Raw genomic sequence first — 20,552 nt, forward strand, 5'->3', positions numbered from 1 at the left:
ATACAATGGAGACACAGGAAAATGGAGTGGGAGACTCCAGCTAATATACCAAGCCTGCAAAACCACAGCTCTGGAGTTATTAAGCAAGTTTTATTTGCTATTTGCTATGTGGCTGACAAGCCAGCTTCTACCTTTCTATGCTAAGTATACTAAAGAGGAAGCGATGGGGTTTCCAGGGTTGCTGTGTTCTTCACCTACACACTTCTCTGCATCATGCTAATGCTGCATTTTGCGAAAGCTGTGGTTTACTCAGCTTAGAACGAATTCTGTTGCAGTAAACTTGCCTAAAAACAGATGTCTGCCAGCAAAGAAATGGGAAAATATACTATGAACATCTGATTGGACTTTTATGCTTAACTGGACTTTAAAAATTGTCCTGGAAGATAAGGCGTTAGTTTAGTTCATTCTTAGACCCCTTCGACTCGGAACATCCTCAAAATTAAGCACTAGCAACAGAGAATATCTGTTGGGTGTGTGATGGAAACATCAGGCTAAATAAAGTATTGAAAGAAGCTGACTATTATAAGATTTCTTATTTGTAATGCTACTAATGCCTTCCTCATATTGGATAATCATCACTGATGAGCTCATATTCAGCCCATGTTCTTGCCTGACACCAGCATCTCTAGATTATATGATGTGACCCAGATCTCATGGATTTTTTCAACCCTTCAGATCCTGCTCCTTAACCCTTAAATAACTCAAAATCTGTGCGTAAATGAGAGGCAGTGTGGTTAGTAAAGTAAGCATGTACAATATGTTAGAGTATCTTAGGTTCAAATCATTCCATGCTACTTAGTAGTTGTACTATGTTGGACAAATTATTTAACCATTTAAGTCTCGGTTTCCTCTTCTGCACAATGGAAACAATTTATCTTCAGTAGCTGATAGAATGATTTGAAATAATTTGGGCAGTATCTGGACCCTGCTAAACCATCAATAATAGTAACCATTATTATTAGAGCTAATTGCCAAAACAATGGGTAAAGGTGTTCCAGCAGAGGATATACTCTCAGGATCAACTTTCTCTCTCAAGTCTTGGTGTCTGTATCCCATTGCACAGTTCAGCTTGGTCAGGGCCATCCCCACAGCAGAGAAGCTCTCATAATAGAAGAACAGTAGCTGGTTCTGATGAGCCAATCTCACAAACCATCACCCCAATATAGCCACCATCCGTGAGTATATACAATGCCAATTCTCTCATCATTGCTGTAGAAGGGCAGTTAACAGATGCTTCATAAATGTTAAGGATGTGGGGATGGAGAAATCAGCTTTTACTGTCCCCTTTTCTGTCTCTGCCAATGTCCTTAACCCAGTAACACTGTGTATACAAAGATTTATAATATTTCTAAAGAAAAAAATAGTAAAAACAGGAAATTGCTGTTGAAGGCAACATAATTTACTACAAAGAAAATCATTTCAAATGTAGAAAAAAATCAAAGCAGAGAACACAAAGAATCGAATTAGTGCTTGCTGTTTACAATTTACCCTGCTAAGTGAATTCTCAAGAAATCTTCCTATTTTTTAACATAGTCAAACCTGCAATCTCCAGGCATTCTCAGAAGATCCTCATGCATAGAAAACTGTTTTATTTATTGTTTTATCTTCTTGAAGTGAGTGTTTAGTCCACTAACTTTCAGTCTTATTTTCTAATGTATATATTTGGGGCCATACTTTTCTCTCTAAGCACTTTTAGCTGCTTTAGCTGCTTTCCACAAGTCTTGAAATACTGCCTTAATGGCCATCCAATTAAATATGTTGGAATTTTCATTGTGATTTCCTCTTTGACTCACTATTATAACTTTCTTTGAGTTTCAAAAAATATGAAGTTAATATTGAGTTATTGTGTTCCGATTTTGTTGCATAGTGCTTGTTAAACATGATTTATAGAATATTAGTTCTTTCGTATTCACTTAGACATAATTTTGGCTTTTTTTTTTTTTGAGGAAGATTAGCCTTGAGCTGACATCTGCTGCCAACTCTCCTCTTTTTGCTGAGGAAGAGTGGCCCTGAGCTAACATTTGTGCCCATCTTCCTCTACTTTATACGTGGGATGCCTGCCACAGCATGGCTTTACAAGCAGGGCATAGGTCTGCACCTGGGATCCTAACCGGTGAACCCTGGGCCACTGAAGCGGAACGTGTGAACTTAACTGCTGTGCCACCAGGCTGGCCCCTAATTTTGGGTTTTTATGTAGACAATTTTTAAAAAATGTGTTATGTTGACTTGAAAAAATATATAGCTTCCTTTTCCTTGGAATAGGGTTCTACATATATTCATGAGAGCAAAATTGTTAATTGTGCTGTTCAAAACTGCTGTATCATTACTAGTTTTTTATCCACTAGATCTATCTGTTTTTGAGAGAAGTATATATTAAAATCTCCCATTAAGATTGTGATTTTATAAATTTCTCCTTGAATTTCTATCAGTTTAGCTTTATATAGTTTGAGGCTTGGTTGCTTCATATAGTTGAGCCTAAAGACCTTTATTCTTAATAATGATTTTTCCCTGCAATTCTGTTTTATCTTATATTAATATCATGCAACCAACTCTCTTTTGGTTTCTCTTTATTTTTCTGTTCCTTCATTTCTGACTTTCTAGGCCATTGTGTTTTAGCTGATTCTGCTGTAAATGGCATATAGTTAGATTTTTAAATATTCAGTCTCACGGTATCAGTTATGAGGATGTTTGTTCTGTTTATTGTGATCACATATTTTAGTAATTTTCTAATTTTTTTCCTACTAAAGTTCCTATTTTTCTTTTTTTCTACTTTTTTTGCTTTCTGTTTGATTAATTGGTTTTTCTTTCACTCTCTCCCTGTATTTCCCTCCACTGTTTGGAAACTTGTACGTTTTCTTTCTGTTCTTTTAGTGGTTACAAATAAAATGTCACAAGCATATTTGTCTTAATTAAATAATATAGCAATCATAAATTGCTCCAATGTATCCCTTTCCATTATACATATTATCATATAGATTACTGTCATCTTTTAAGTGCTATGCCTCAGTTTCCTCATATGTATGATGAGGATTATAATAGCATCTACTTATAGTTATGATAATTAAATGAGCTAGTTCAGTTCCTGGCACATAATAATTGCTTAGTAAATATTGGCTGTTTTTATTATTTATAGTCAGTAATTATTAGATTACCAACATATTTACTGACATTTTTATCAACTATTATTCCTTTCTTCTGGCTCAGTTACCTTCTTCCTGAAGTAGAACCCACAGTAGTTCTTTTAATAGAGTTCTGTGAGCAATAAACTCTGTTTTATTTGAAAATGCCTTTATTTTGTTCTTATCTTTGAATGATGTTTAGTTGGGTATGGCGTTATAGATGGTAGTTATTTTCCAGAATTTGGAAGATATTATTCTGTTTTCTTCTGGCTCCTATAGTTGAGAAATCTAATCGTATCTATGACGATCTGCATTTTCTTGAGGAATGGTTTGGGGATGTCTTTGTTTTTATTTCTTCCTGCTCTGATTCTTTTTGCTTCTTCAGTTTGAGAACCTTTGTCTTTTCTTTCCTTTTGGATTTTGTAATGGCATAAACTATTATCTCCTCAAATATTGCTCTCTCTTATTCTAAAACAGAATAAATCCAAATACAGAAGAAAATAATACATTTACATAAATTCAAAATCACAAAAACTTTATGATACTGTTTTTGGATATACACACTTAGAGAATAATGTTAAAACAATCAGAACACTGGTTACCACTGCAGAGGGTCTTATCTTCATTGAGAACTTTTTTTCCTGAGAGAGCAAAGTGTGGAGGTGCCTGGATAGCAAATCCAGACGGGTTTTGGCCTGATCTCTGTGGGTTTCCGAGATCTTAGACCAGTCTTCCAGTTATTTTCTCAGCTTGGGGTTTTCAAAACCCCATGGGTTACTGCAGCATCAACTTTTACTTTCTGTTCTAGCTTAAATTCCCTAATTGTTTCTGGTGTCTGGGGACTTCTGTCTCTTTCTCTTTCCTTTTCTTTCTCTTTCCCTTCTCCCTCCCCACCCTATCTCCTTTCCTTCCTCTCATTCTCTCTTCCTCTCTCCCTTTAGCTTTTTGTGAATTATACTATGGATGAAACAATAATTTTTAAAATTTTACTTTCTAAGCATTTCTACTTGCTTGTATGAGAAGGGATCCCTTCTGCATTGGCTCGAGCAGTCAGAAGTCCACCTAGTTCTTTTCTAAGAAAGCAAAACACCTTTCATTCAGCCTGATGCCTGATATCTGGAGAAGATAAGAACTGGAATGTCAGGACAATGATTTGTCTGTGACACCTATTGTCATGGAATAATGAGGAAGGGTGAAAAGCATGAATGGCCAAGGCCAGTGGTCCCTGATCATTATACCATCAAATTTCCCTTGTATTTTTATTTTTATACGTATACTTTGCAAGATTTTACAAAAAGAACAAAACAAAAAACACATATAAATTGTTGACTAAGGATGATTTGTTTTCAAGTTTTGTTAATCACGAAATTTTATAACCACCACACTTTAATTTATCACGAGATGACCAAAGTAACCATATCAATTTGATATTTTTCCAACTAAGAGCAAAGAAATTAAATTTGCCCATTTAGTTTTCTCAGGAAACCATTTCAACTATAAAAGTATAACTTTTTTCCTATGTTTTTTAGAATATTTGACACTGGCTCATTGAATCCCTTTCATGATTGTGGGTTTGGAAACACTAGCATAAAGGTACTGATTAGAGCCCCAGAAAGAGAGCAGACATTCTTGCCCATCTCCTTCCTCTCGCAGGATTTAGCTACTGCTGGCTGGTCTAGAGAGTGTGTTTGCAGCCACGGCTAATCTCCTTCTTGACTCAAGTCACAGCATCTACAGAGGTTGGCAGTGCAATTCCTAAGTGGTCTAGGTGAAGGAATTTATTAGCTTTTAGAGGATATCATTGGGACTAGCAGGAAGATTATCACACAAAATCTTCTTGCCATTCATGACAAATGATCTCAATTTTCGTATCAGATCAGACATTCCTGGGCCATCAAAGTAAATATGTTCTTATTAGTGATTCTGCCCAACTTTAGTAAATAGAACTTGTATAATTAGCCCTCACTTAAAGATTTTCACTATAGGTTCTTGTTTATTTATTTATTCTTTCGATGCCTTAGTGTCTTAGAAAAATTTGTACTGATTCTTCTTGGCAATTATCAAGCAAGGCTCCTCCGTCCTCCATCTCCCAACCCCCAACCCCCGGCACTGAAGAAGAAACAAATCTCTAATTCCAGATCTAAGCCACTCGTGACACTCATGCCTGGGCTTACTCTGAAGTCAGCCTGTCATTGAAGGACAGCAGGCAAAGCACCAGTCACTGGAGAGCCTGGGGAGATAGTGGGAGGGTGAATCAGGAAGCCATCAGGAGGAGCAACCATTTCTTTGTTGCTTTGTGTAGTTAGAGAAAGCATGTTTTTAGAGTGCACTTTGCTAGAGGGATAAACAATACAGTTCTATTCAAAAAAGTTCTACAGACTTTTGAATCATACTTCTAGCTTTTTAACTTACCTGATTCACCCCTATGTATTATTCTGTTTTCATAATGAAAAATGGTCATTAAGTGAGGGATGTGAATATTAGTGAGTGTACTTAGAGTTCTACATTTAAATCTGAGGGATAAGGATAAAGACAATGGAATGAGGAGTGATGTTGGTCAGTGTTGGTCAGTGGCCTGGAATGAGTGGATAGGTCCCTGAGTGGGCTCAGGTAGGAGTCATATGGGACATGGGCACATGTGCATCCTTCTAATCCTTCCACAGGGGCTGCTGCCTGCTGTCTGTATTCCAAGGGTATTTTATGATGCATATACTTGCAGATCCCTAAATAAACCATTCTGTTTCCTCTCTCCTCATTCATCAAGTCTCCATATGCTGTTGTGTACTCATTGTTTCCATTGCCAGATTTGAGCTCCTTTAGCATGACTTTTAATCTTTGCATGTCCAGCACCCAACAGAAAGTAATACCAATAGTGTCTGTCAAATTTAGCAGAACTGGCTCTGCTCAAGTGCTTTGGGCCAAGAAAGTGAGAGGGCCTAGAGGGAAGCTTCGCTTTAGGGAGTGGAGGAGTCACTCCATGGAAGCCCTTGCTCTCTTATAGAAACACAGGACTGGTAGGGAAGCATAATTATGACTAAAAGGACAGGAAAGCAGAAAGAGGAAGAAGGTAATGAGACAACTGAATAGAAGTGGAGCCTGCTCAGGGAAGCACAGTCAGGTGGAGGAGTGAGGTTGGGGTGCACGTCATAAAGTCAGATGGGAAGTCCACATCTACATCTTTTGTTAATCATTTAATCATTTTTCTTTTGTCCTTTCTTGGCTCCCTCTTAAACATCACATTAATATTAACTCAGAAAACTTCTTTTAACCTAGGCAGTCTTCCAGGTGAGCTACCTTCAGTCCCTTTTGATATACACATGTTTAAAGTGACTTATTTCCTCTTATGGAAGAAGACTCATTTTATTTAATAATTTTTTCAAGTGGAGAGATTAGTTGTGGTCACAGTAACAAATTTTTCATAATTCTCCAAGTGCTATAAAAAGTGGCTTAATGGCATGAAGTGAATTCCCATGATGGGAGTTGTCCTGTCATTGTGAATTGCTGTAATCATATTTGGAGAGATATTTCTTTCCACACTGTCAGCAACTATGTAGGGTTTGTTTTAGATTCAAAAAGTGTGAGATGAGTTGATCTACATCCAAGAGATTCAAACATTTTTCGTTGTTGTTTTTGGATCTGATTGCTAGTTCAGTTGTGGGGTAGTTTTATCATGTTTAGCTATCTCAAAATCTTATATTCAGAGACAATTTTTACATACTCTTTTTGTTTCCCCTTCACTTACTGAAAGATGGCTAGAGAAGAAAAATAATCTCTTATCTTCTCACATTACATTCAATTTTGTGATAAATCATATTCCTACTACTCTACACAAGCCTTATTTCTAAAAATTTTTGTATATAATTTTCTCAAGATTGATCAGCATTTTCCCCCATCTACTACACACACATCCATGGTTTTTGTTTTCTTTTCAAATCTTCCAGACTTGGAAAAACTGTACTGTTTGTAAGCAGATGATTTAATTTCAATAAATGCCTTTTTATTTCTCTCTCCCTGTGATTTACTGCTTGAAACCGTGAGAAACATCCAAGTACAGATGCTGTTTTCCAGCTTTGACAAAACCTTGGTTGGTGACCTCACAGACTTAGGAAAATTTATCTCATGTGATTCAATGCTGGAAGTAATAATATTAGCAGTTAAAACCTTATGAGACATCATCAGGAAAAGGAAACTTTGGTCATTCTGCTTCTTGTTAAGAACAGATGGCAATTTAAAAGGCAGACACTTGCTAAGGAGGAGGAGATAAAAATGATCAAACAGAAATGCCTCTTCCTTCAGTTAAATATGAACTGAGGATGCTGCATAGGAGTAATAAAATCAAAGTCTTAGAAGCTTCCCTCGTTGAGTGTGTTTATATGTACTTATTTTTATTTGCTCTTCAAAGATGAATTTTCTTATTTATTCTCTTTGAGGGAAGTACATCTAGATCAAAATAATTTTTTGCAAAATACTCATTTCATATAAAAGCCTGTTTAAGATGTCATGTTTGCCCTGGCTGTGTCGAGACTCAGACAAGATTATCTACTGTGTGAATTACATCTGCAAGAGATGGGCTCTCGCCATAACCTTCTACACAAGGATCTCACTCATCTGCCAGGAGGCAGAGGTGACTCCCATCTCTCTGAACACTGCGCACAGAAGACAGGCCTTCTGCAGCACCCAGTTGGAGGCACTAAGTGAAGGCTGCCACAGGAACCATTAGGGACCTTGATTGTGAGGAAACATCTGGGAGGAAACTAACAGTGAGACCTCGGCATCTAACGTTAAACCACCCAGACATCTTCCTTCTGGTTTAAGGAATTGTGCTAAAAATACTTGGACATTTTTCACTTTGTTCTTTGTGGCGTTGGTTCTCTTTTCCCTTGGGCCTTTATCCTGAAGTGGCGAGGTACCCTTTCTTCCCCAATAGCTTTGAGAATCAAATGATCTTAGTTGCTAGAACTGGAAGAGGATCTCAAAGATCATCTAGTGGAATGATCTGATTGTTCATGTGAATAAAGTGAAACCCAGAGACAATGTGACTTGTGCAAGGACTTGGATCACAATTTGTGTCAGAACTCATTTTCTGGCTTGTGGCCCAGGGCACTTATAGTATACCACACCAGCTGAATCCCATTCTCTCCAAGACATATCTTCTCCTTCACCAGGTAGGTCTCCTCATTGTGTCCTTCACAAACCCTCCTCACTGTCACCTCTGCGCCTTGGCTGATGCTATGTGCCCTGCTCAGTGTGCCCTTCTTCTCCAACTCCTCTACTCAAGCCCATCACATTCTTAGCCCAATCTAATTAGGCTTAGCCCAATCCTATTGCAGCTTTTCCAGCCCAAATTAACCTCTCCTTTCTCTGGCCCTCTTTCAGGCCCATTTTTATTCTCTCTTTCATGTGTGATCTCAATTTCCCAGCCAGACTGTGCTCTTCAATGTTTCAAGTTTTTGTCATCTGCACTGTTGTCCTCCCAACACCTACTGCCGGGTTGAGGATGGAGTGGACTCCCAGCTTGTTGATGGGCATGTTGAACAGTCTTCTATTGGGCAGGCAGGAGAAAAGAGAGAAAGGCCCAGGCACACAGAACTCAAATGCACAGAAGTTTAGGTCTTCCTCAGAATCAGTCTCCACTGGTCAAATATTTCCAGCTCCTGCATCAGCAGCCATTTCCACTTATTCCTTTTCTCCAGAGACAGTTCAAATGAGAGATACTTCCTATCATTGTTGAGATGGAAGTCTCCCAAAGGTCTTGCCAATGTTATAGTTTTGAGATTCACAGCTTCATCTAAAGCTCACCTTTTAGGAGGGATGAAAACCATAGGATGGGTATCATGATAGATGCTCAACATGGACATCAACTGACTGACCCCAAGTACATCTATTGATTGACCCCTAGGAAAGTCACAGGTATCCTGATAATAGGAAGATTTTCCATGGGAACTAATAAAGGCCATAGTTATCCTAAGCAAAGGAGCTTCTGTGAATCATAGTGCAATTCATAAGCATGCTTTCTAGCTCCTTTTAAAGCCCCTCCTAAAACAACAGTCTTAAGATTTAAAGCTAAGAACAGGGAGGACTCAAAATCACCTCCAGAATCTACTGTAATCTATCCAATCTTTTACCATCCTAATTTGTATTCACCATCTTGAACCCTCAGTAGACTTGAGGCAGAGTGCCTTGGTGAAAAGGGGTCCTTAGAGACAGGCAGCCAGGCAGTGTAGCAATATAAAAAGAGTCCTAGACTAGAAGTGTAAAGACCCAGTCTGAGGCCTGACTGTGCCACTTACGGTTTCAAAAATGTTGTACAAAGCCTCTGACCAATCTCAGCTTCAATCTTCTCTTCTATTAAATGTGGATAATAATCCCTGCCCTGCATCTAGGCATTCTTCATACATATAATGATTTCTTTAACATTTCCCTCACCGCTAGATTATCAACTACACAAGGCCAGGGTCTATACGTGTCTTGTTTACCACTGTATCTCCAGAACTTGACACATAGTAGGGTATGTACTGTATTCATTGGTTGGTTGACCGAGAGATAGGGAAAAGTTTAAAGCAATTGTAAGCTATTAAAATGATTCTTGTTATCTTTGATGTTGTTGTTCTGGCTCTGTAGGGGGTGGTAGTTTTTAGTTTGGGTTCCCATTTTCTACTCTCCGTGACTGAGAAGGAGCTGAAGCAAAAGACCCACATTGAATCAACAGAGACCAACCACTGACTCTTGATTGTAAATGAGTAACTTCGAAAGTTCATGGTATTTCTTTGTAGATTCTTCCCAAGTCTCAGTACCTGGCACACAAAGTGGATAGGTTTGACCTTTACTTAAGTTTGCTCTGTGTCCCTTGATGCACGTGTGCCAGCAATCATCAACAGCAAGGTGACCTTCTCTGCTTATCATCATGGGCTGCTTTTCTTCTGCGGTTTTCTTCTTTAGTCTTTGATGTATGAGTACTTTTAGTGGCAAAGATAAGCTTGTAATGATACTGTACTAAATGTGGCTTCTGCCTGAGGATGTGCATGTGTCTGAGGAGGATCTAGATTGTCCAGGTGAGTTCTTCTTTTAAAATCCTTCCTGCAGGTAAATACTGAGACATGGAGGAGAAAGGGCCTTTGGCATCAGACAGGTCTGCTTTTGAAAACTTTGTGCAGCTGATAGTCAAGGAGGGAAGGAAAATGGTGAAAAAATAATTATATTTGTACCGAATGCCTAGATGTAGGACAGGTATTATTGTTCTCATTTAGCAGATGAGAAAACTGAGGCTGAGAGAGGCAAGAAGCTTTGCTCAAAGTCTTTGAGACAGTAAGTGACACAGGCAGGCCTCTTTATTATATAATAAGTATAAAAATAGGGCCTTCTTCAAGGTATGTTGTGATGAATCAGTAAGGATATACATGTGAAATTATTGAGCACAGAATTTTGCCCACAGTAAGTATTCAATAAAGGTGAGTTTCCACTCACTTTCTTTGCCTTCATTCTCTTTTTCATAAATTAAACCAAATGAAAAGTGGCAGAATTAGACTTCAGTCCTGCAGTGCTTCCTCTCAATTCATATTCATATTTCAGATTGCTTGTTATACCCACATTTCCTGTTAACACAAATTGGAAGGAGTAACATGGCCTTCATTTGTTGACAGAGACACGAATAAGCAGAATACAGTGAAGAATGTCTCAGTTTCGGCAGAAATTGAATGCTGCTTTGGGGTAGGCTACTTCTTCCACCTGCAATGACTATACGTTATCCCTGGAAATTAACCCATCTTCACCATAGTCATTGAGATGGAAGCAAGTGCCTGTCCATTGAACATCACCTTCACGTAGAAAGGATGAAGGTCCAGCACAGTATGTATGATGCATCCACACCTATAATCATGTTAATATAAATGTTTTAAGATATTGTGTTGCATGAGTGTGTTTGTGTATGTATTACTTGTTTCTTGAATAAGAACAGAACAGAAGCTAATAATTTTATATGAAAATATAATGATCACCGAATTCAGGAGTCAACTTCCTGTTTCTCATCCATTCTTCCCACTTTAGTACAACCTTATGCATCATCAGGCATGTTGGTATTATAAGAAAATGATGATGTGGACCCTGGTCTTTATAGGTTCAATGGATGACAGTCCTATATCTTTATAAATTTCAAAAAATAAATATTAAAAAAAGATCATTTTAATTCAAAAGAATGATGGACGTATCATTCTATATGTTACATATCAACAAAATTTTTTGTTCTCTTCATTTAAGACATTAATCTTAATTTTGTCTTTACTATTGAATCTATTAATTCAAATAATATGTGTCAGTAGGTAGATGAGCTAAACGATAAACGTCATGTAAAATTTTATATAAGATAATATGCCTATATATACACACAGTAAAACTAATATTTACACGTTTAGGTGTGGAAACAAAGGATTAGTGCCTCTTCATAAAGTTGATATATTTAGGTTCTACAATTATGTGCTATTTCATAGTATATCAATAAGAAAAATAGAAACTACAAGCAGAAAAGGATTTAATTTAGGGAATTAGAACCTATGACAGAAAGAATAAATGCTTACCAAACACTGCATTGTTTTCTCATCTTCTCTTGCTGTTAGGTTGGGACCTTATGATGGTCTTGGCCAAAGGACTGTGAAAGAAAGTGAGGTATTAATTTCCCAGGGCCAAAATGGTTAAGAGCTTATATGCTTCTTCCAACCCTCACTAACCCTGGAAGTAACCCTGGAAGCTACGTAAAAAGATGGAAAAATCCTGGTTGTCTGAGTCACCAGGTGGAGGATAGCTCTCACCAACTTTGCATGAGCAAAAAGTCAACTTTTACTGGACTAAGACACAGAGATTTGAGAGTTTTGTCTGTTGAGGCAGCTCCGGTTAATTACCTGACAAATAAAAGGACCTATAAAAATGTTTGAAGGCCTGAGAGAGGGAAGATCATTGATGCAGCTACTAGTATTCAGGAAATTATGAAGAATAGGAACTACAGGAAACTGTCACCAATGATTTCAGCTGCCCACAGCACCCAAGTGAGTGATTTGTAGGAAGATACTTGGAAGCTGTTGGCAAAAGCTCCCATACTCTGTCTACCAAGGCCCGTGTGACTACCTACCTCAAAGGATTAATGATGGTTTCTATTTATCTTTTGCCTTTGAAATCTCACATGAATGTGGCTCATTGTTTTCATCTAACCTTATAACCCTGCTGGCATAGATTCCAGGAAATCTAGTTCCCAGGCTTCCAATCCTATAATACCAGGGAGAGTATGGCAGGAGAAAATGGTGTTGAGTTGCCAAAAAGCAATCTGGCATGCATAGGTAGCCCAATTATTAGAGTGATGATAGGTCTCAATTTGTCTGGAACAGTCTCAATCTATTCTTGTTGATTTAGAGTAATTATTGTTAGTGCCGTTTCAATCTCAAAACTTTCCCTATTTGGACATGAAAGTATACGGCCATCTACCTATTATTAACACGGTGAAAATCCTTTATTCTTTTCCTCGGCAGACACTTATTAAGGGTATGTTAAGTGCAAATCATCATGCTAAGCACTGGGGACATTGATAAACAAAGGCACACATGATCCTGGTCCTCATGGAACTTAGAGTCTGGTTTATGAATGATATAGCCCTAAAAATGGCAATAGCTATAAGGATGGAACAGAGAGAGGAGGCATATTTGAAAGAGGTTGAGGAATTGAATACTACAGATCTTGAGAACTAATCAGTGTAGTGCTTAAGACCCTTAGGCTCTTGAGTCAGACTGTCTGGGTTTGAATACCACTCCACCACTTATTAACTATTTTAACTTGGGAAGTTACCAACTAATCTCTGCCTCAATTTACTAATCTGCAAAATGGAGATAAAAATAATTTCTGTGAAAATTAAATGAGATAAAAACTTAAAAAGTTTATAAGAGTGACTAACATATAGTAAACCATAAATATTTGTGATCACGATAATGAAGAAGAAGAATAAGGAAAAGGAGGAGGAGGAAGAGGTTTTCTCTCGTAGTGGCTGAATATGAGAAAAGTGTCTAAGAAAACTCCTAGGTTTCTGACTTGGCGTCTTGATGGATGGTTGTATTAAATAGTAAATGTAGGGGAATCTGATTTATGTGGGGGAAACAATGCATACAGTCTGAATGTATTACTAAAAGAGTAAATACTGAAAAAGCCAATTTAAGTAGGGGGGCGAAATAATACCTTCAATTTGATTATGTTGAGTTTGAGGGACCTGTGGGGTATCCAAATAACAATGTCTAATAGGCAGCTGAATATCTAAGTCTGAGGCTCAGACAGAGTTCTGAGCTGAAATGTAGATTTGTGAGTCTTTAGGCTCTAGATTGTGGTTGGAACCAAGGAAATATGGGAGATCAATTAAAATGTTCAGAGTGAGAAAAGAAAGGACCATTACCAGATATCTGAGTTAGGCCAGTATTTAAAGGGCAGAGGAAAATAAGCCCTTGGAAAATGACAGGAAGGAACAGCCAGAGAAGTAGAAGAAAACTAGAGAGGGATGTGAAGGAAGAACAAGGTGGGCAACAGTGTCAAGTGCCAAACACAGATCAAGAAGACAGAAACAGAAATAAGTTCCATGGATCCCGCAAGTGGGGTCTATTGGTAATTGTATTAAGAATAGATTCAACAGAGAAAGTGGAAGCCTGGTCACAGGAAGTTGAGGTGAGAACGAGAAGAGAGGATGTAGAGATAATGAAGCATTTCGTCTTTTCTTTGAACACTTGACTGTGAAGGAAAGGGAAGTGTCAGCTGGTGGCTGGAGGCTCTTTAAGAGCAGAGGCTGCAGGGTCATTTGGTTCCAGAGCTGCACAAGGGATTGGAAGACCAGGAAGGTTTTAGATTACATGTCCTTCAAAGTTCCCAGGTTCAGCTTTTAATTTTCACAGGGTGATACCTGTGGAGAAGGCATAAAATCTGTCTTACCCTGACAAATTTAAGTTGGAATTTAATTTGATCTTATGAGTCTTTAGGGAAAAATATCTTAGGGTTCAAAACATATAACCATACATAGTACATTTATGAATAGAGTTCTTGATTTTTTAGTAACACATACACTCAATTCCTTTATAATTTATTCTTTAATTGGTTTCTCTTTTCAACCAGTTTCTTATTCTTATATGCAATTTGTCTTTTTGACTATTTTTTTTTCATGCCTGTGTTTCCAGCTTTTCCCAAAGAATATTATTAAATCATTAGGTCATAACATTGGATGAGGTTTACTGAATAATAATTCTTTTCAAAGACTTTAACATTTTCCCTCAGAGCCTTGGTTGGTTTATTGACTAGAGCAAAGCAGTTAGTTTGCTACTAGTGGAATAAGGCAGGCTAAGCATCTGGAAATGTTCTACCAGGAGGAGCCAATGGCTTTGTTTTTTAAAGGTCTCAGGCCTCCCATCACTCACCTCCAGTCTTACTAGGGCATAAGAGAATCAGAATTTATTACTGTGTCATAATCTGGACTGCAGCCTTTTATCTGAGATCTTCTGTTTGGAAAGTATTTTCAAATGTTTTCTTAGCCTCAAGGGAAAAGTTTCTCCCAGAGACACCTCAGTTTTATCAAAAGCATTCACAAACCTCCTTTTAGTTTTTTCTCTACCAATTAAGATCGTCTTAGCTGGGTAGAATAAACTCGTAAGCGTGGTTCCACTGGTTTATTAAAAACTCACTTTAGCTAGAAGAATCAAAGTTGCTTATATGGACAGACCCTAGAGAACTAGGAAAAAGTTATTTCCCTCCAAGGAGTTCAAGACCTATAATTTAATTTTCCTCTGGTTTTGACCAAGCTCCGATTTTTGCTGACTTTATAGTATTACATAGCCTATCCATTTCAATTAGTGATTGATCTCTGTTATTCCCATTTAATTAGAAATTTCCAAATTATTTCTATCATTTTATTTGTTTTCATGCATGTTTGTAAAGCCTTTTCATAATTATTATATTAAAATATTTTATTTCTTTAATTCCAAGTAACATTAGTTGAAAGATGCACCTTTAATATAAGAGATTTTAAAGAGAAAAAAATCCTTCTCAATGAATGCGTACATTGACTATAAAGCTGTTCTAATTTCAAAAACACATTGTAAAAAAAATGCTCTTGGAATTGAAGAGATATGATATTAATAATCATCTCACTGGACTGAGCCTTTCCATATGTGGGATTCTACGTTACTTAATATTCTTTCATCTAATTTTTATTCATCTATTTAGCCCACAGTAATTGAGAACAGTATTAAGTCTTAAATTCCTACTAAGCAACGGACAATGAAGAGTACCTGGGGATAGTTAGCATTTTGAATTCGTAAGGCAAGCCATTTATCATATGTCTTAAGCTAGCATATTTCTTAAAATGTAGACATTTTTCTCCCAATATCTTAAATTCCAACTTGAGAAAAATGGAAATTATATGGTGGCTTTCTCACATAATCTCCATCACCTCCATTCTTCTGCTTTTAGTGTCCCCTCAATCTTACATTCACTTACAATGTCTGGCAAACTGAGTTTATATCTGTTATAGCATGCCATGCTTCCCCAATCATCATAGGGTAGCATGATAATGGTGGAAAAGACTTGAAAATAAAAAGCAAGTATGTTTAAAATCTTCAAAAAAATAATGAATAGCTTCTATTTTTAAAAAAGGAGTTTATGAAATAGCAACTAAGTGGTAATGAAATTAGAATATACAGATACAAAAGAGAACCAATTAATATTATTGGAAATAAAGATGTATAGTCATTTAGATTTTTTAAAAAAAACTCAGCAGAAGAAATCGTTTAAAAGAGAACACTGTCAGAGAAACTTTATGAATTGGAATATGTAAAATAAAAAATTACCAAGTCATATAAAAGAAAAGAGAACTGAAAATATTAAAGATTTTGAAATGTAAGAAGTTCTATTATACATCAGTGAATAGTTCCAGTAGGAGACAACAGAGAGAAAATTGATGAATATTTTCTAGAGTTAGGGCAGAACTTGAATATTCGTATTCAAAAAAGTTCAAAGAATGCCAAGCAAGATTACATTTTAAAAATTTCCTCTTATGTTTACAGTATAGTGAAGCTAAAGAACATCAAGGGCAAAATGTTTGCTTTTTTAATGGAGAGATAATGGAATAACACTGATGCTTTCCTTGATTACCAGAGGTTTATTCTTAGGTTCTGTTGTGATAAAGCTTTCTTCTGTATTGATTTAGTTGTTTGCCTGCTGTCAGTTCTCACGTAGTCATTGTACTCTCCTCCAGCTCATTTTAGTTTGCTCTTTTTTCTGCCATTTACTGGACAATCCCAAAACTCTCTTTATTAAGAAACTTTTTATAAATAATAAATAAGAAGAGTCTGTGGAGCACAGGGTTGGCTTTAAAGCAGCACATAATAACACTAGAATAACAGTGGCTTATATTTTTAGGATGTTTGCTATCTACTACACATTTTTATAAGGTTTTTCTCATTTAATCTTCACAATATCCCCGTAAGGCTAGTACTACTGTATCATACCCATTTTCCAGATGAGGACCCTGAGGATTAAAGAAGTTGAGTCGTTTTCCCAAGGTCATGTAGCTTTAACTAGTATGGTGTGTGGTGCATCCTAGATTTTAACAAAGTCAGTCTAATTCTGAGCCCAGATTCTTAATGACTATTCTATGATACCTTCTTTTATGAAAAAGAGGAGCCTTTAGGAAAACTGCTGGGACTTTCAGCAGTCTTTCTCAACAGCCTTTCTCCTGTATGGTTGTATTCTAGAATAGTGACATTGATGGAATTTTGATCCTTAGATAGGTAATTGGTTGCTTTATAGATGTTTTACTTTTTCAGAACCACATCTGGCCAAGATCATCCAGGCTACATAATCATAAGACTCTCTCAGCTAGTCTAGTCACCCCTATGATGTATTTCTGGGGAACCAGAAGTTCTTTAGGCTCCTGAGTCATAGAATTAACTTGCCTTTTATAGAGCCCTAAGAATTTTCTGTTGCCAGAATTTGAAGGCCTTCCCAAGCTGCCTAGTAGATTCTAAAAGAGGGGCATTTTCTCTATACTCTTATGTCTTCCTCTGGAAAGCAGATGCTTGTTCTACTCTTGAGTTTTATAAGGTTGAGGCAAGAAGACAGGTTGAGCTTTCCATTGAGGTTGCAGAAGAGGCATCCACAGAAGGTCAGACTTCTTAGACTCCAGACAGGTCCTTGAGACTGTGGGCTAGCTACCTTGATTGTAGCTACCCCAATGTAGTCCTCCAGGGAGGTTTCCCTACATCAAGAGGACAGTTGGGGAAAGACATTGAAGGACAGAATGAAGAAATATATCCTCCAAAGAAGCCATTTGTTCCCAAATTTTCACTTGCACTTGGGGGGAAGGTAGCCTTTTGTTAACTCTGTGTGAATCAAGGTTTTAGATATGGCAGAATTTCTGGAGAAACTGAAAGCCAATAATTCAGCCAGAGAAGGCCTCTAGCAAGCCTAGGAATCATTGATGAGGTCACAGAGTTGACTGGTCTCGCAGTCCATAGGTGACTTAGATTCCCTGCTCTTCAGGTTAAAAGCTCTATGATGGTGGACATCTCAATGAAATTCTATCTTTTCTACTACATCAATAAACTTAATGTAATCATACAGGCTAACTGAATATTTGGGAGGATAAACTGAGAAGATTAATCTTAAAACCTTTTAACCACCTCAAAGCACTGTGTGCAGTTAGTTGTTATTAACCTGAAGTTTTTGTTTTAGATGAATACAATTGGTCTGCAATTCTTTGACTTTGCTTCCTAGGACTCTACACACGATATATACTTATATACACCAATTTACTTCTCTTGAAACCTGAGAGTCTTGACCCCTTCAGCTGTAACCAGCTTTGCTGCACTTTGAGCTCCCCTCACTAGGTTCCTACTGTGGGGTTACCTCTGTTCCATTTCCCTAGTGGCCTGGTGTGACCTAACTCAATCTGCAGTCATCTGCAGGCTTTGCCAAGTGAATTGACAACTAAAGGATTGGGTAATGATCTGAATAAGCCTGGGTACATCTTAAGAACCTCTGCTTGGAGAGGCTTTAAAATCGTACTGCTTGGTACTATGCCAAAGCAAGTGGAGAAAATAGTTGTTATTGTGAGGAGGGACATTTATAGAGCATCTGCCTTAAGCCTCACCATTCTGATAGATACTATAAGTTATTTTGTTGATGATCATTATCACTATTATCTAGGATATATGCACTTGTCTTTATTAGTTAGACTTAGGAAGGAATTTTGGTTTGTGTTGAGAAACAGCAATATTGAATTTATAACATTAGAGATGGAATTACATTTTGGATTTAATTATCCTGACATCTTTTTCTCTAATTCTCCTAATTCATTTTTATTATGTGAAAGCCAAGGCCATCCTTTGAAATGTTAGCAGGAAGACTTAGGATTAAGAAGGACAGATAGTAAAGTCAGAAAATTTAATTCAAAATACACAAAGGAATTCCAATGAAATTATAACTAATAACATCATTAATGAATAAAACATTCAAACAAATCAATAAGAAAGAAGCCCCAGGACTGTAGTAAATAAATGAGCAAAGGCCCAAAATATATAATTTGCAAAAAGGCTTAAAATGTTAAATCCCATTAGCAATCAAATACATGTAATTCAAAACAATGCAGTAAAATTCTTTGTCTTTTAAATTAGTGATTTAACTGAGAATACTGGTAAGAGCAAAACCAAAAGACATTTTCATATACTGTCTATGGGAATATAATTTGATACCAACTATTTAGAAAGCAATTTGACAATATATATCAGGAGCCTTAAAATTACCCTTTGACTAACTCTATTTCTTATAATCTATCCTCCAAAAAAATTGAAATATCTGAAAAACATTTGTGTCCAAGGCTAGCCATCACAATGTTATTTGTAATATTAAAAGTTGGAAATAAATGAAAAGTATAACAATTGAAGAGCAATTAAATGATGCTTCATCCATATACTGGAATATTTGGCAGCCAAATCTAAATAGAAATTTAGAGGGACTGTGAAATAACACAATAAATATCTAGGTTGTAATGTGAAATGAAAAATGTACCTGTGTAATGGATCGACAAAGAAATTTAAAAGCATGGTAAAAAAGGAATTGAAGGCAAATTCTAAAATTCTAAAATTCTGAAATTCTAAAAATCTTAACAAAGATTAACTTTTGTTAATAGAGTTGTGACTATTCTTTCTATATTTTCCAAAATTTCCATGATTTATATAATTTCTTCTATTTTAGGAGAAAAAGGAAATTAATTTTTTTAAAAAGAAAGAAAAATATAATCAAAACAATTTCCTATGGTGCTGGGGAAAAGGCCTCCACAAATGGCTTGAATGCGAAGGATTGTGAATTTTTTCTCTAGCAATTGAGTATTTATGATCATTTCATGTAGATTGATTTAAACTCTATTTTGAATAGCCAGCAAAGATAACTTCTGCTAAGCTAACGTTAAAGAGCGTGAAGAAGATGAAAGAAAAGTGCTGTCACAGCTGAGATCCTAGCCTACGCTAAGCAGCTTTTGGATGGGATTTGACATGTTAACTGCATATAAACGTTACTAATTAGAAATGAACCTTATCTCTTCACTGTAGAGGTTATCAGTGTGGTGGAGTGAAATCTAAATGTGTGAGTGTGAGTATATAGAGCTGTGCTTTGTTTTTTTGTTCTGGATATTAAATCTCAGTCTGTAGTCCTTCAGGGCTAATCTCCCCACTCCAGAGGTATTTATTTCCCATATATGCACACATTGCTACACTGAATAATGGGAACTTAACAAAGATCATTGCCTATTTCATATGCTCCATAAAATGTGCTGATAATAGCCACCAATATCCTAGGTACCCTCCGCAGTTTAGAATCCTGAATACTTTCCCGAAAAATGTATGGTGAAGGAAGGGAAGCCTAAACAAGCCTGACAGTGCCCTAACAGAGGCCTTTGGTTTCAGGCAGTTGTGTCTGTAAACTTGTTTGAAATCCTTATTCCTGTGGATTTTTGAGGGGTTACTGTTGGTTGACAGAAGAAGGCTCTCAGAACTTCAATAAAAGTGAGGAAGCAATCTTGGAACCAAGAAGACTGTTGCACTTTGCAGAAGAAACAGAAGTGAGATTGAATAGGGGTGAAAGAATCTAAAAATTGAGTTGCCTTTTCTGAATTTCTTCCTGCGTACATATCTTGCTGTTTCTTAGATTTATCCAAACCTAACCTGAAAAGGTGTCAAGAGCTTGAACCCAGCAGACATTCTCATAGGAGTCAGTTACTCCACTACACCTCTTATAGTCAGTAAACAGGACTGCGGGGAATTGCTCTGTGTGCGAAGAAGTACAAGGAAAATAAAACTTGTGCAAAGCACATTTGTTGCCTTCTAAATATTTGTCCTATTTGAAAAATTCCAACTCTGATTTCTTAGTCTA

The 20,552-nt window shown here is 36.9% G+C and overlaps 1 protein-coding gene and 1 long non-coding RNA gene across 7 annotated transcripts in view; one reads left to right on the forward strand and one right to left on the reverse strand.

The window, feature by feature from the left end:
• CPQ (carboxypeptidase Q) overlaps nucleotides 1-20,552 on the forward strand; it is a 460,617-nt gene that overhangs the window by 321,928 nt on the left and 118,137 nt on the right. The gene's annotated exons all lie outside the window — the stretch shown is intronic.
• The window catches only part of LOC139039915 (uncharacterized), a 78,362-nt gene that overhangs the window by 27,248 nt on the left and 30,562 nt on the right, over nucleotides 1-20,552 (reverse strand). For both annotated transcript variants that reach the window (XR_011493276.1, XR_011493277.1), the window contains exon 2: nucleotides 11,690-11,760. This is a non-coding gene — a long non-coding RNA (uncharacterized lncRNA). The remainder of the gene's footprint in view (nucleotides 1-11,689; nucleotides 11,761-20,552) is intronic.

This window comes from Equus asinus, chromosome 12 (assembly GCF_041296235.1).
Source record: "Equus asinus isolate D_3611 breed Donkey chromosome 12, EquAss-T2T_v2, whole genome shotgun sequence".
Lineage (NCBI taxonomy): Eukaryota > Metazoa > Chordata > Mammalia > Perissodactyla > Equidae > Equus > Equus asinus.